Source organism: Misgurnus anguillicaudatus, chromosome 1 (assembly GCF_027580225.2).
Source record: "Misgurnus anguillicaudatus chromosome 1, ASM2758022v2, whole genome shotgun sequence".
In the NCBI taxonomy this organism is placed as follows: Eukaryota; Metazoa; Chordata; class Actinopteri; order Cypriniformes; family Cobitidae; genus Misgurnus; species Misgurnus anguillicaudatus.
In genome coordinates, this window is record NC_073337.2 from 4205123 (window position 1) to 4214535 (window position 9413).

The following is a 9413-nucleotide window of genomic DNA, read 5'->3' on the forward strand; positions in this document are numbered from 1 at the left end:
ACAGCAAATTAAACATAAATACTCCTTCGAGCCGGATTTGAACCAGCGACCTAAGGATGACAATTTAAGCAACTACAGTCCTCCGCTCTACCAACTGAGCTATCGAAGGGTTATGAGAGAGTTATTTACACATGACTGTGAGGGTGGGCTTGGTAATACTCTGAAGAAGGAGGAATTGGAGTAACAGCAAATTAAACATAAATACTCCTTCGAGCCAGATTTGAACCAGCGACCTAAGGATGACAATTTAAGCAACTACAGTCCTCCGCTCTACCAACTGAGCTATCGAAGGGTTCTTATAGTGGGTTTGGTAATACTCTGAAGAAGGATGAATTGGAGTAACAGCAAATTAAACATAAATACTCCTTCGAGCCGGATTTGAACCAGCGACCTCAGGACGACAATTTAAGCAACTACAATCCTCCGCTCTACCAACTGACCTATCGAAGGGTTATGAGAGAGTTATTTACACATGACTGTGAGGGTGGGCTTGGTAATACTCTGAAGAAGGAGGAATTGGAGTAACAGCAAATTAAACATAAATACTCCTTCGAGCCGGATTTGAACCAGCGACCTAAGGATGACAATTTAAGCAACTACAGTCCTCCGCTCTACCAACTGAGCTATCGAAGGGTTATGAGAGAGTTATTTACACATGACTGTGAGGGTGGGCTTGGTAATACTCTGAAGAAGGAGGAATTGGAGTAACAGCAAATTAAACATAAATACTCCTTCGAGCCAGATTTGAACCAGCGACCTAAGGATGACAATTTAAGCAACTACAGTCCTCCACTCTACCAACTGAGCAATCGAAGGGTTATGAGAGAGTTATTTACACATGACTGTGAGGGTGGGCTTGGTAATACTCTGAAGAAGGAGGAATTGGAGTAACAGCAAATTAAACATAAATACTCCTTCGAGCCGGATTTGAACCAGCGACCTAAGGATGACAATTTAAGCAACTACAGTCCTCCGCTCTACCAACTGAGCTATCGAAGGGTTATGTGAGCAAATTTCACATGACTGTGAGGGTGGGCTTGGTAATACTCTGAAGAAGGAGGAATTGAAGTAACAGCAAATTAAACATAAATACTCCTTCGAGCCGGATTTGAACCAGCGACCTAAGGATGACCATTTAAGCAACTACAGTCCTCCGCTCTACCAACTGAGCTATCGAAGGGTTATGACAGAGTTATTTACACATGACTGTGAGGGTGGGTGTGGTAATACTGTGAAAAAGTGGGAATTGGAGTAACAGCAAATTAAACATAAATACTCCTTCGAGCCGGATTTGAACCAGCGACCTAAGGATGACAATTTAAGCAACTACAGTCCTCCGCTCTACCAACTGAGCTATCGAAGGGTTATGAAAAGGTTATTTACACATGACTGTGAGGGTGGGCTTGGTAATACTCTGAAGTAGGAGGAATTGGAGTAACAGCAAATTAAACATAAATACTCCTTCGAGACGGATTTGAACCAGCGACCTAAGGATGACAATTTAAGCAACTACAGTCCTCCGCTCTACCAACTGAGCTATCGAAGGGTTCTGATAGAGTTATTTACACATGACTGTGAGGGTGGGTTTGGTAATACTCTGAAGAAGGAGGAATTGGAGTAACAGCAAATTAAACATAAATACTCCTTCGAGCCGGATTTGAACCAGCGACCTAAGGATGACAATTTAAGCAACTACAGTCCTCCGCTCTACCAACTGAGCTATCGAAGGGTTATGAGAGAGTTATTTACACATGACTGTGAGGGTGGGCTTGGTAATACTCTGAAGAAGGAGGAATTGGAGTAACAGCAAATTAAACATAAATACTCATTCGAGCCGGATTTGAACCAGCAACCTAAGGATGAAAATTTAAGCAACTACAGTCCTCCGCTCTACCAACTGAGATATCGAAGGGTTATGTGAGCAAATTACACATGACTGTGAGGGTGGGCTTGGTAATACTCTGAAGAAGGAGAAATTGAAGTAACAGCAAATTAAACATGACTGTGAGGCTGGGCTTGGTAATACTCTGAAGAAGGAGGAATTGAAGTAACAGCAAATTAAACATAAATACTCCTTTGAGATGGATTTGAACCAAGGATGACAATTTAAGCACCTACAGTCCTCCGCTCTACCAACTGAGCTATCAAAGGGTTATGAGACAGTTATTTACACATGACTGTGAGGGTGGGTTTGGTAATACTTTGAAGAAGGAGGAATTGGAGTAACAGCAAATTAAACATAAATACTCCTTCGAGATGGATTTGAACCAAGGATGACAATTTAAGCACCTACAGTCCTCCGCTCTACCAACTGAGCTATCGAAGGGTTATGACAGAGTTATTTACACATGACTGTGAGGGTGGGTGTGGTAATACTGTGAAAAAGGGGGAATTGGAGTAACAGCAAATTAAACATAAATACTCCTTCGAGCCGGATTTGAACCAGCGACCTAAGGATGACAATTTAAGCAACTACAGTCCTCCGCTCTACCAACTGAGCTATCGAAGGGTTATGAGAGAGTTATTTACACATGACTGTGAGGGTGGGCTTGGTAATACTCTGAAGAAGGAGGAATTGAAGTAACAGCAAATTAAACATATATACTCCTTCGAGCCGGATTTGAACCAAGGACCTAAGGATGACAATTTAAGCAACTACAGTCCTCCGCTCTACCAACTGAGCTATCGAAGGGTTATGACAGAGTTATTTACACATGACTGTGAGGGTGGGTGTGGTAATACTGTGAAAAAGGGGGAATTGGAGTAACAGCAAATTAAACATAAATACTCCTTCGAGCCGGATTTGAACCAGCGACCTAAGGATGACAATTTAAGCAACTACAGTCCTCCGCTCTACCAACTGAGCTATCGAAGGGTTATGAGAGAGTTATTTACACATGACTGTGAGGGTGGGCTTGGTAATACTCTGAAGAAGGAGGAATTGGAGTAACAGCAAATTAAACATAAATACTCCTTCGAGCCAGATTTGAACCAGCGACCTAAGGATGACAATTTAAGCAACTACAGTCCTCCGCTCTACCAACTGAGCAATCGAAGGGTTCTGATAAAGTTATTTACACATGACTGTGAGGGTGGGTTTGGTAATACTCTGAAGAAGGAGGAATTGGAGTAACAGCAAATTAAACATAAATACTCCTTCGAGCCGGATTTGAACCAGCGACCTAAGGATGACAATTTAAGCAACTACAGTCTTCCGCTCTACCAACTGAGCTATCGAAGGGTTATGAGAGAGTTATTTACACATGACTCTGAGGGTGGGCTTGGTAATACTCTGAAGAAGGAGGAATTGGAGTAACAGCAAATTAAACATAAATACTCCTTCGAGCCAGATTTGAACCAGCGACCTAAGGATGACAATTTAAGCAACTACAGTCGTCCGCTCTACCAACTGAGCTATCGAAGGGTTCTTATAGTGGGTTTGGTAATACTCTGAAGAAGGAGGAATTGGAGTAAAAGCAAATTAAACATAAATACTCCTTCGAGCCGGATTTGAACCAGCGACCTCAGGACGACAATTTAAGCAACTACAATCCTCCGCTCTACCAACTGACCTATCGAAGGGTTATGAGAGAGTTATTTACACATGACTGTGAGGGTGGGCTTGGTAATACTCTGAAGAAGGAGGAATTGGAGTAACAGCAAATTAAACATAAATACTCCTTCGAGCCGGATTTGAACCAGCGACCTAAGGATGACAATTTAAGCAACTACAGTCCTCCGCTCTACCAACTGAGCTATCGAAGGGTTCTGATAGAGTTATTTACACATGACTGTGAGGGTGGGCTTGGTAATACTCTGAAGAAGGAGGAATTGGAGTAACAGCAAATTAAACATAAATACTCCTTCGAGCCGGATTTGAACCAGCGACCTAAGGATGACAATTTAAGCAACTACAGTCCTCCGCTCTACCAACTGAGCTATCGAAGGGTTATGAGAGAGTTATTTACACATGACTGTGAGGGTGGGCTTGGTAATACTCTGAAGAAGGAGGAATTGGAGTAACAGCAAATTAAACATAAATACTCCTTCGAGCCAGATTTGAACCAGCGACCTAAGGATGACAATTTAAGCAACTACAGTCCTCCGCTCTACCAACTGAGCTATCGAAGGGTTCTTATAGTGGGTTTGGTAATACTCTGAAGAAGGATGAATTGGAGTAACAGCAAATTAAACATAAATACTCCTTCGAGCCGGATTTGAACCAGCGACCTCAGGACGACAATTTAAGCAACTACAATCCTCCGCTCTACCAACTGACCTATCGAAGGGTTATGAGAGAGTTATTTACACATGACTGTGAGGGTGGGCTTGGTAATACTCTGAAGAAGGAGGAATTGGAGTAACAGCAAATTAAACATAAATACTCCTTCGAGCCGGATTTGAACCAGCGACCTAAGGATGACAATTTAAGCAACTACAGTCCTCCGCTCTACCAACTGAGCTATCGAAGGGTTCTGATAGAGTTATTTACACATGACTGTGAGGGTGGGCTTGGTAATACTCTGAAGAAGGAGGAATTGGAGTAACAGCAAATTAAACATAAATACTCCTTCGAGCCGGATTTGAACCAGCGACCTAAGGATGACAATTTAAGCAACTACAGTCCTCCGCTCTACCAACTGAGCTATCGAAGGGTTATGAGAGAGTTATTTACACATGACTGTGAGGGTGGGCTTGGTAATACTCTGAAGAAGGAGGAATTGGAGTAACAGCAAATTAAACATAAATACTCCTTCGAGCCAGATTTGAACCAGCGACCTAAGGATGACAATTTAAGCAACTACAGTCCTCCACTCTACCAACTGAGCAATCGAAGGGTTATGAGAGAGTTATTTACACATGACTGTGAGGGTGGGCTTGGTAATACTCTGAAGAAGGAGGAATTGGAGTAACAGCAAATTAAACATAAATACTCCTTCGAGCCGGATTTGAACCAGCGACCTAAGGATGACAATTTAAGCAACTACAGTCCTCCGCTCTACCAACTGAGCTATCGAAGGGTTATGTGAGCAAATTTCACATGACTGTGAGGGTGGGCTTGGTAATACTCTGAAGAAGGAGGAATTGAAGTAACAGCAAATTAAACATAAATACTCCTTCGAGCCGGATTTGAACCAGCGACCTAAGGATGACCATTTAAGCAACTACAGTCCTCCGCTCTACCAACTGAGCTATCGAAGGGTTATGACAGAGTTATTTACACATGACTGTGAGGGTGGGTGTGGTAATACTGTGAAAAAGGGGGAATTGGAGTAACAGCAAATTAAACATAAATACTCCTTCGAGCCGGATTTGAACCAGCGACCTAAGGATGACAATTTAAGCAACTACAGTCCTCCGCTCTACCAACTGAGCTATCGAAGGGTTATGTGAGCAAATTACACATGACTGTGAGGGTGGGCTTGGTAATACTCTGAAGTAGGAGGAATTGGAGTAACAGCAAATTAAACATAAATACTCCTTCGAGACGGATTTGAACCAGCGACCTAAGGATGACAATTTAAGCAACTACAGTCCTCCGCTCTACCAACTGAGCTATCGAAGGGTTCTGATAGAGTTATTTACACATGACTGTGAGGGTGGGTTTGGTAATACTCTGAAGAAGGAGGAATTGGAGTAACAGCAAATTAAACATAAATACTCCTTCGAGCCGGATTTGAACCAGCGACCTAAGGATGACAATTTAAGCAACTACAGTCCTCCGCTCTACCAACTGAGCTATCGAAGGGTTATGAGAGAGTTATTTACACATGACTGTGAGGGTGGGCTTGGTAATACTCTGAAGAAGGAGGAATTGGAGTAACAGCAAATTAAACATAAATACTCCTTCGAGCCGGATTTGAACCAGCAACCTAAGGATGAAAATTTAAGCAACTACAGTCCTCCGCTCTACCAACTGAGATATCGAAGGGTTATGTGAGCAAATTACACATGACTGTGAGGGTGGGCTTGGTAATACTCTGAAGAAGGAGAAATTGAAGTAACAGCAAATTAAACATGACTGTGAGGCTGGGCTTGGTAATACTCTGAAGAAGGAGGAATTGAAGTAACAGCAAATTAAACATAAATACTCCTTTGAGATGGATTTGAACCAAGGATGACAATTTAAGCACCTACAGTCCTCCGCTCTACCAACTGAGCTATCGAAGGGTTATGAGACAGTTATTTACACATGACTGTGAGGGTGGGTTTGGTAATACTTTGAAGAAGGAGGAATTGGAGTAACAGCAAATTAAACATAAATACTCCTTCGAGATGGATTTGAACCAAGGATGACAATTTAAGCACCTACAGTCCTCCGCTCTACCAACTGAGCTATCGAAGGGTTATGACAGAGTTATTTACACATGACTGTGAGGGTGGGTGTGGTAATACTGTGAAAAAGGGGGAATTGGAGTAACAGCAAATTAAACATAAATACTCCTTCGAGCCGGATTTGAACCAGCGACCTAAGGATGACAATTTAAGCAACTACAGTCCTCCGCTCTACCAACTGAGCTATCGAAGGGTTATGAGAGAGTTATTTACACATGACTGTGAGGGTGGGCTTGGTAATACTCTGAAGAAGGAGGAATTGAAGTAACAGCAAATTAAACATATATACTCCTTCGAGCCGGATTTGAACCAAGGACCTAAGGATGACAATTTAAGCAACTACAGTCCTCCGCTCTACCAACTGAGCTATCGAAGGGTTATGACAGAGTTATTTACACATGACTGTGAGGGTGGGTGTGGTAATACTGTGAAAAAGGGGGAATTGGAGTAACAGCAAATTAAACATAAATACTCCTTCGAGCCGGATTTGAACCAGCGACCTAAGGATGACAATTTAAGCAACTACAGTCCTCCGCTCTACCAACTGAGCTATCGAAGGGTTATGAGAGAGTTATTTACACATGACTGTGAGGGTGGGCTTGGTAATACTCTGAAGAAGGAGGAATTGGAGTAACAGCAAATTAAACATAAATACTCCTTCGAGCCAGATTTGAACCAGCGACCTAAGGATGACAATTTAAGCAACTACAGTCCTCCGCTCTACCAACTGAGCAATCGAAGGGTTCTGATAAAGTTATTTACACATGACTGTGAGGGTGGGTTTGGTAATACTCTGAAGAAGGAGGAATTGGAGTAACAGCAAATTAAACATAAATACTCCTTCGAGCCGGATTTGAACCAGCGACCTAAGGATGACAATTTAAGCAACTACAGTCCTCCGCTCTACCAACTGAGCAATCGAAGGGTTCTGATAAAGTTATTTACACATGACTGTGAGGGTGGGTTTGGTAATACTCTGAAGAAGGAGGAATTGGAGTAACAGCAAATTAAACATAAATACTCCTTCGAGCCGGATTTGAACCAGCGACCTAAGGATGACAATTTAAGCAACTACAGTCCTCCGCTCTACCAACTGAGCTATCGAAGGGTTATGAGAGAGTTATTTACACATGACTGTGAGGGTGGGCTTGGTAATACTCTGAAGAAGGAGGAATTGGAGTAACAGCAAATTAAACATAAATACTCATTCGAGCCGGATTTGAACCAGCAACCTAAGGATGAAAATTTAAGCAACTACAGTCCTCCGCTCTACCAACTGAGATATCGAAGGGTTATGTGAGCAAATTACACATGACTGTGAGGGTGGGCTTGGTAATACTCTGAAGAAGGAGAAATTGAAGTAACAGCAAATTAAACATGACTGTGAGGCTGGGCTTGGTAATACTCTGAAGAAGGAGGAATTGAAGTAACAGCAAATTAAACATAAATACTCCTTTGAGATGGATTTGAACCAAGGATGACAATTTAAGCACCTACAGTCCTCCGCTCTACCAACTGAGCTATCGAAGGGTTATGAGACAGTTATTTACACATGACTGTGAGGGTGGGTTTGGTAATACTTTGAAGAAGGAGGAATTGGAGTAACAGCAAATTAAACATAAATACTCCTTCGAGATGGATTTGAACCAAGGATGACAATTTAAGCACCTACAGTCCTCCGCTCTACCAACTGAGCTATCGAAGGGTTATGACAGAGTTATTTACACATGACTGTGAGGGTGGGTGTGGTAATACTGTGAAAAAGGGGGAATTGGAGTAACAGCAAATTAAACATAAATACTCCTTCGAGCCGGATTTGAACCAGCGACCTAAGGATGACAATTTAAGCAACTACAGTCCTCCGCTCTACCAACTGAGCTATCGAAGGGTTATGAGAGAGTTATTTACACATGACTGTGAGGGTGGGCTTGGTAATACTCTGAAGAAGGAGGAATTGAAGTAACAGCAAATTAAACATATATACTCCTTCGAGCCGGATTTGAACCAAGGACCTAAGGATGACAATTTAAGCAACTACAGTCCTCCGCTCTACCAACTGAGCTATCGAAGGGTTATGACAGAGTTATTTACACATGACTGTGAGGGTGGGTGTGGTAATACTGTGAAAAAGGGGGAATTGGAGTAACAGCAAATTAAACATAAATACTCCTTCGAGCCGGATTTGAACCAGCGACCTAAGGATGACAATTTAAGCAACTACAGTCCTCCGCTCTACCAACTGAGCTATCGAAGGGTTATGAGAGAGTTATTTACACATGACTGTGAGGGTGGGCTTGGTAATACTCTGAAGAAGGAGGAATTGGAGTAACAGCAAATTAAACATAAATACTCCTTCGAGCCGGATTTGAACCAGCGACCTAAGGATGACAATTTAAGCAACTACAGTCCTCCGCTCTACCAACTGAGCAATCGAAGGGTTCTGATAAAGTTATTTACACATGACTGTGAGGGTGGGTTTGGTAATACTCTGAAGAAGGAGGAATTGGAGTAACAGCAAATTAAACATAAATACTCCTTCGAGCCGGATTTGAACCAGCGACCTAAGGATGACTATTTAAGCAACTACAGTCCTCCGCTCTACCAACTGAGCTATCGAAGGGTTATGAGAGAGTTATTTACACATGACTGTGAGGGTGGGCTTGGTAATACTCTGAAGAAGGAGGAATTGGAGTAACAGCAAATTAAACATAAATACTCCTTCGAGCCAGATTTGAACCAGCGACCTAAGGATGACAATTTAAGCAACTACAGTCCTCCGCTCTACCAACTGAGCAATCGAAGGGTTCTGATAAAGTTATTTACACATGACTGTGAGGGTGGGTTTGGTAATACTCTGAAGAAGGAGGAATTGGAGTAACAGCAAATTAAACATAAATACTCCTTCGAGCCGGATTTGAACCAGCGACCTAAGGATGACAATTTAAGCAACTACAGTCCTCCGCTCTACCAACTGAGCTATCGAAGGGTTATGAGAGAGTTATTTACACATGACTGTGAGGGTGGGCTTGGTAATACTCTGAAGAAGGAGGAATTGGAGTAACAGCAAATTAAACATA

General features: G+C 42.3%; 23 non-coding genes across 23 annotated transcripts; all 23 read right to left on the reverse strand.

Annotated features, from left to right (window-relative positions):
* Positions 1 to 22: 22 nt before the first annotated feature.
* Positions 23 to 109, reverse strand: trnay-gua (transfer RNA tyrosine (anticodon GUA)). Its single transcript is given in 2 exon segments — positions 23 to 58; positions 73 to 109. It is a non-coding gene; the product is annotated as a tRNA-Tyr (tRNA).
* A 437-nt stretch (positions 110 to 546) lies between these two features.
* Positions 547 to 633, reverse strand: trnay-gua (transfer RNA tyrosine (anticodon GUA)). The gene is given in 2 exon segments: positions 547 to 582; positions 597 to 633. It is a non-coding gene; the product is annotated as a tRNA-Tyr (tRNA).
* A 279-nt stretch (positions 634 to 912) lies between these two features.
* trnay-gua (transfer RNA tyrosine (anticodon GUA)) lies at positions 913 to 999 on the reverse strand. Its single transcript is given in 2 exon segments — positions 913 to 948; positions 963 to 999. It is a non-coding gene; the product is annotated as a tRNA-Tyr (tRNA).
* Positions 1000 to 1093: 94 nt separating this feature from the next.
* Positions 1094 to 1180, reverse strand: trnay-gua (transfer RNA tyrosine (anticodon GUA)). The gene is given in 2 exon segments: positions 1094 to 1129; positions 1144 to 1180. It is a non-coding gene; the product is annotated as a tRNA-Tyr (tRNA).
* Positions 1181 to 1276: 96 nt separating this feature from the next.
* On the reverse strand, positions 1277 to 1363 carry trnay-gua (transfer RNA tyrosine (anticodon GUA)). The gene is given in 2 exon segments: positions 1277 to 1312; positions 1327 to 1363. It is a non-coding gene; the product is annotated as a tRNA-Tyr (tRNA).
* Positions 1364 to 1642: 279 nt separating this feature from the next.
* Positions 1643 to 1729, reverse strand: trnay-gua (transfer RNA tyrosine (anticodon GUA)). The gene is given in 2 exon segments: positions 1643 to 1678; positions 1693 to 1729. It is a non-coding gene; the product is annotated as a tRNA-Tyr (tRNA).
* Positions 1730 to 2422: 693 nt separating this feature from the next.
* trnay-gua (transfer RNA tyrosine (anticodon GUA)) lies at positions 2423 to 2509 on the reverse strand. Its single transcript is given in 2 exon segments — positions 2423 to 2458; positions 2473 to 2509. It is a non-coding gene; the product is annotated as a tRNA-Tyr (tRNA).
* Positions 2510 to 2788: 279 nt separating this feature from the next.
* Positions 2789 to 2875, reverse strand: trnay-gua (transfer RNA tyrosine (anticodon GUA)). The gene is given in 2 exon segments: positions 2789 to 2824; positions 2839 to 2875. It is a non-coding gene; the product is annotated as a tRNA-Tyr (tRNA).
* Positions 2876 to 3678: 803 nt separating this feature from the next.
* On the reverse strand, positions 3679 to 3765 carry trnay-gua (transfer RNA tyrosine (anticodon GUA)). The gene is given in 2 exon segments: positions 3679 to 3714; positions 3729 to 3765. It is a non-coding gene; the product is annotated as a tRNA-Tyr (tRNA).
* A 96-nt stretch (positions 3766 to 3861) lies between these two features.
* trnay-gua (transfer RNA tyrosine (anticodon GUA)) lies at positions 3862 to 3948 on the reverse strand. Its single transcript is given in 2 exon segments — positions 3862 to 3897; positions 3912 to 3948. It is a non-coding gene; the product is annotated as a tRNA-Tyr (tRNA).
* Positions 3949 to 4385: 437 nt separating this feature from the next.
* trnay-gua (transfer RNA tyrosine (anticodon GUA)) lies at positions 4386 to 4472 on the reverse strand. Its single transcript is given in 2 exon segments — positions 4386 to 4421; positions 4436 to 4472. It is a non-coding gene; the product is annotated as a tRNA-Tyr (tRNA).
* Positions 4473 to 4568: 96 nt separating this feature from the next.
* trnay-gua (transfer RNA tyrosine (anticodon GUA)) lies at positions 4569 to 4655 on the reverse strand. The gene is given in 2 exon segments: positions 4569 to 4604; positions 4619 to 4655. It is a non-coding gene; the product is annotated as a tRNA-Tyr (tRNA).
* Positions 4656 to 4934: 279 nt separating this feature from the next.
* On the reverse strand, positions 4935 to 5021 carry trnay-gua (transfer RNA tyrosine (anticodon GUA)). Its single transcript is given in 2 exon segments — positions 4935 to 4970; positions 4985 to 5021. It is a non-coding gene; the product is annotated as a tRNA-Tyr (tRNA).
* Positions 5022 to 5115: 94 nt separating this feature from the next.
* trnay-gua (transfer RNA tyrosine (anticodon GUA)) lies at positions 5116 to 5202 on the reverse strand. Its single transcript is given in 2 exon segments — positions 5116 to 5151; positions 5166 to 5202. It is a non-coding gene; the product is annotated as a tRNA-Tyr (tRNA).
* Positions 5203 to 5298: 96 nt separating this feature from the next.
* Positions 5299 to 5385, reverse strand: trnay-gua (transfer RNA tyrosine (anticodon GUA)). Its single transcript is given in 2 exon segments — positions 5299 to 5334; positions 5349 to 5385. It is a non-coding gene; the product is annotated as a tRNA-Tyr (tRNA).
* A 277-nt stretch (positions 5386 to 5662) lies between these two features.
* trnay-gua (transfer RNA tyrosine (anticodon GUA)) lies at positions 5663 to 5749 on the reverse strand. Its single transcript is given in 2 exon segments — positions 5663 to 5698; positions 5713 to 5749. It is a non-coding gene; the product is annotated as a tRNA-Tyr (tRNA).
* Positions 5750 to 6442: 693 nt separating this feature from the next.
* Positions 6443 to 6529, reverse strand: trnay-gua (transfer RNA tyrosine (anticodon GUA)). Its single transcript is given in 2 exon segments — positions 6443 to 6478; positions 6493 to 6529. It is a non-coding gene; the product is annotated as a tRNA-Tyr (tRNA).
* Positions 6530 to 6808: 279 nt separating this feature from the next.
* Positions 6809 to 6895, reverse strand: trnay-gua (transfer RNA tyrosine (anticodon GUA)). Its single transcript is given in 2 exon segments — positions 6809 to 6844; positions 6859 to 6895. It is a non-coding gene; the product is annotated as a tRNA-Tyr (tRNA).
* Positions 6896 to 7357: 462 nt separating this feature from the next.
* trnay-gua (transfer RNA tyrosine (anticodon GUA)) lies at positions 7358 to 7444 on the reverse strand. Its single transcript is given in 2 exon segments — positions 7358 to 7393; positions 7408 to 7444. It is a non-coding gene; the product is annotated as a tRNA-Tyr (tRNA).
* Positions 7445 to 8137: 693 nt separating this feature from the next.
* Positions 8138 to 8224, reverse strand: trnay-gua (transfer RNA tyrosine (anticodon GUA)). The gene is given in 2 exon segments: positions 8138 to 8173; positions 8188 to 8224. It is a non-coding gene; the product is annotated as a tRNA-Tyr (tRNA).
* Positions 8225 to 8503: 279 nt separating this feature from the next.
* Positions 8504 to 8590, reverse strand: trnay-gua (transfer RNA tyrosine (anticodon GUA)). The gene is given in 2 exon segments: positions 8504 to 8539; positions 8554 to 8590. It is a non-coding gene; the product is annotated as a tRNA-Tyr (tRNA).
* Positions 8591 to 8869: 279 nt separating this feature from the next.
* On the reverse strand, positions 8870 to 8956 carry trnay-gua (transfer RNA tyrosine (anticodon GUA)). Its single transcript is given in 2 exon segments — positions 8870 to 8905; positions 8920 to 8956. It is a non-coding gene; the product is annotated as a tRNA-Tyr (tRNA).
* Positions 8957 to 9235: 279 nt separating this feature from the next.
* On the reverse strand, positions 9236 to 9322 carry trnay-gua (transfer RNA tyrosine (anticodon GUA)). Its single transcript is given in 2 exon segments — positions 9236 to 9271; positions 9286 to 9322. It is a non-coding gene; the product is annotated as a tRNA-Tyr (tRNA).
* Positions 9323 to 9413: the final 91 nt, after the last annotated feature.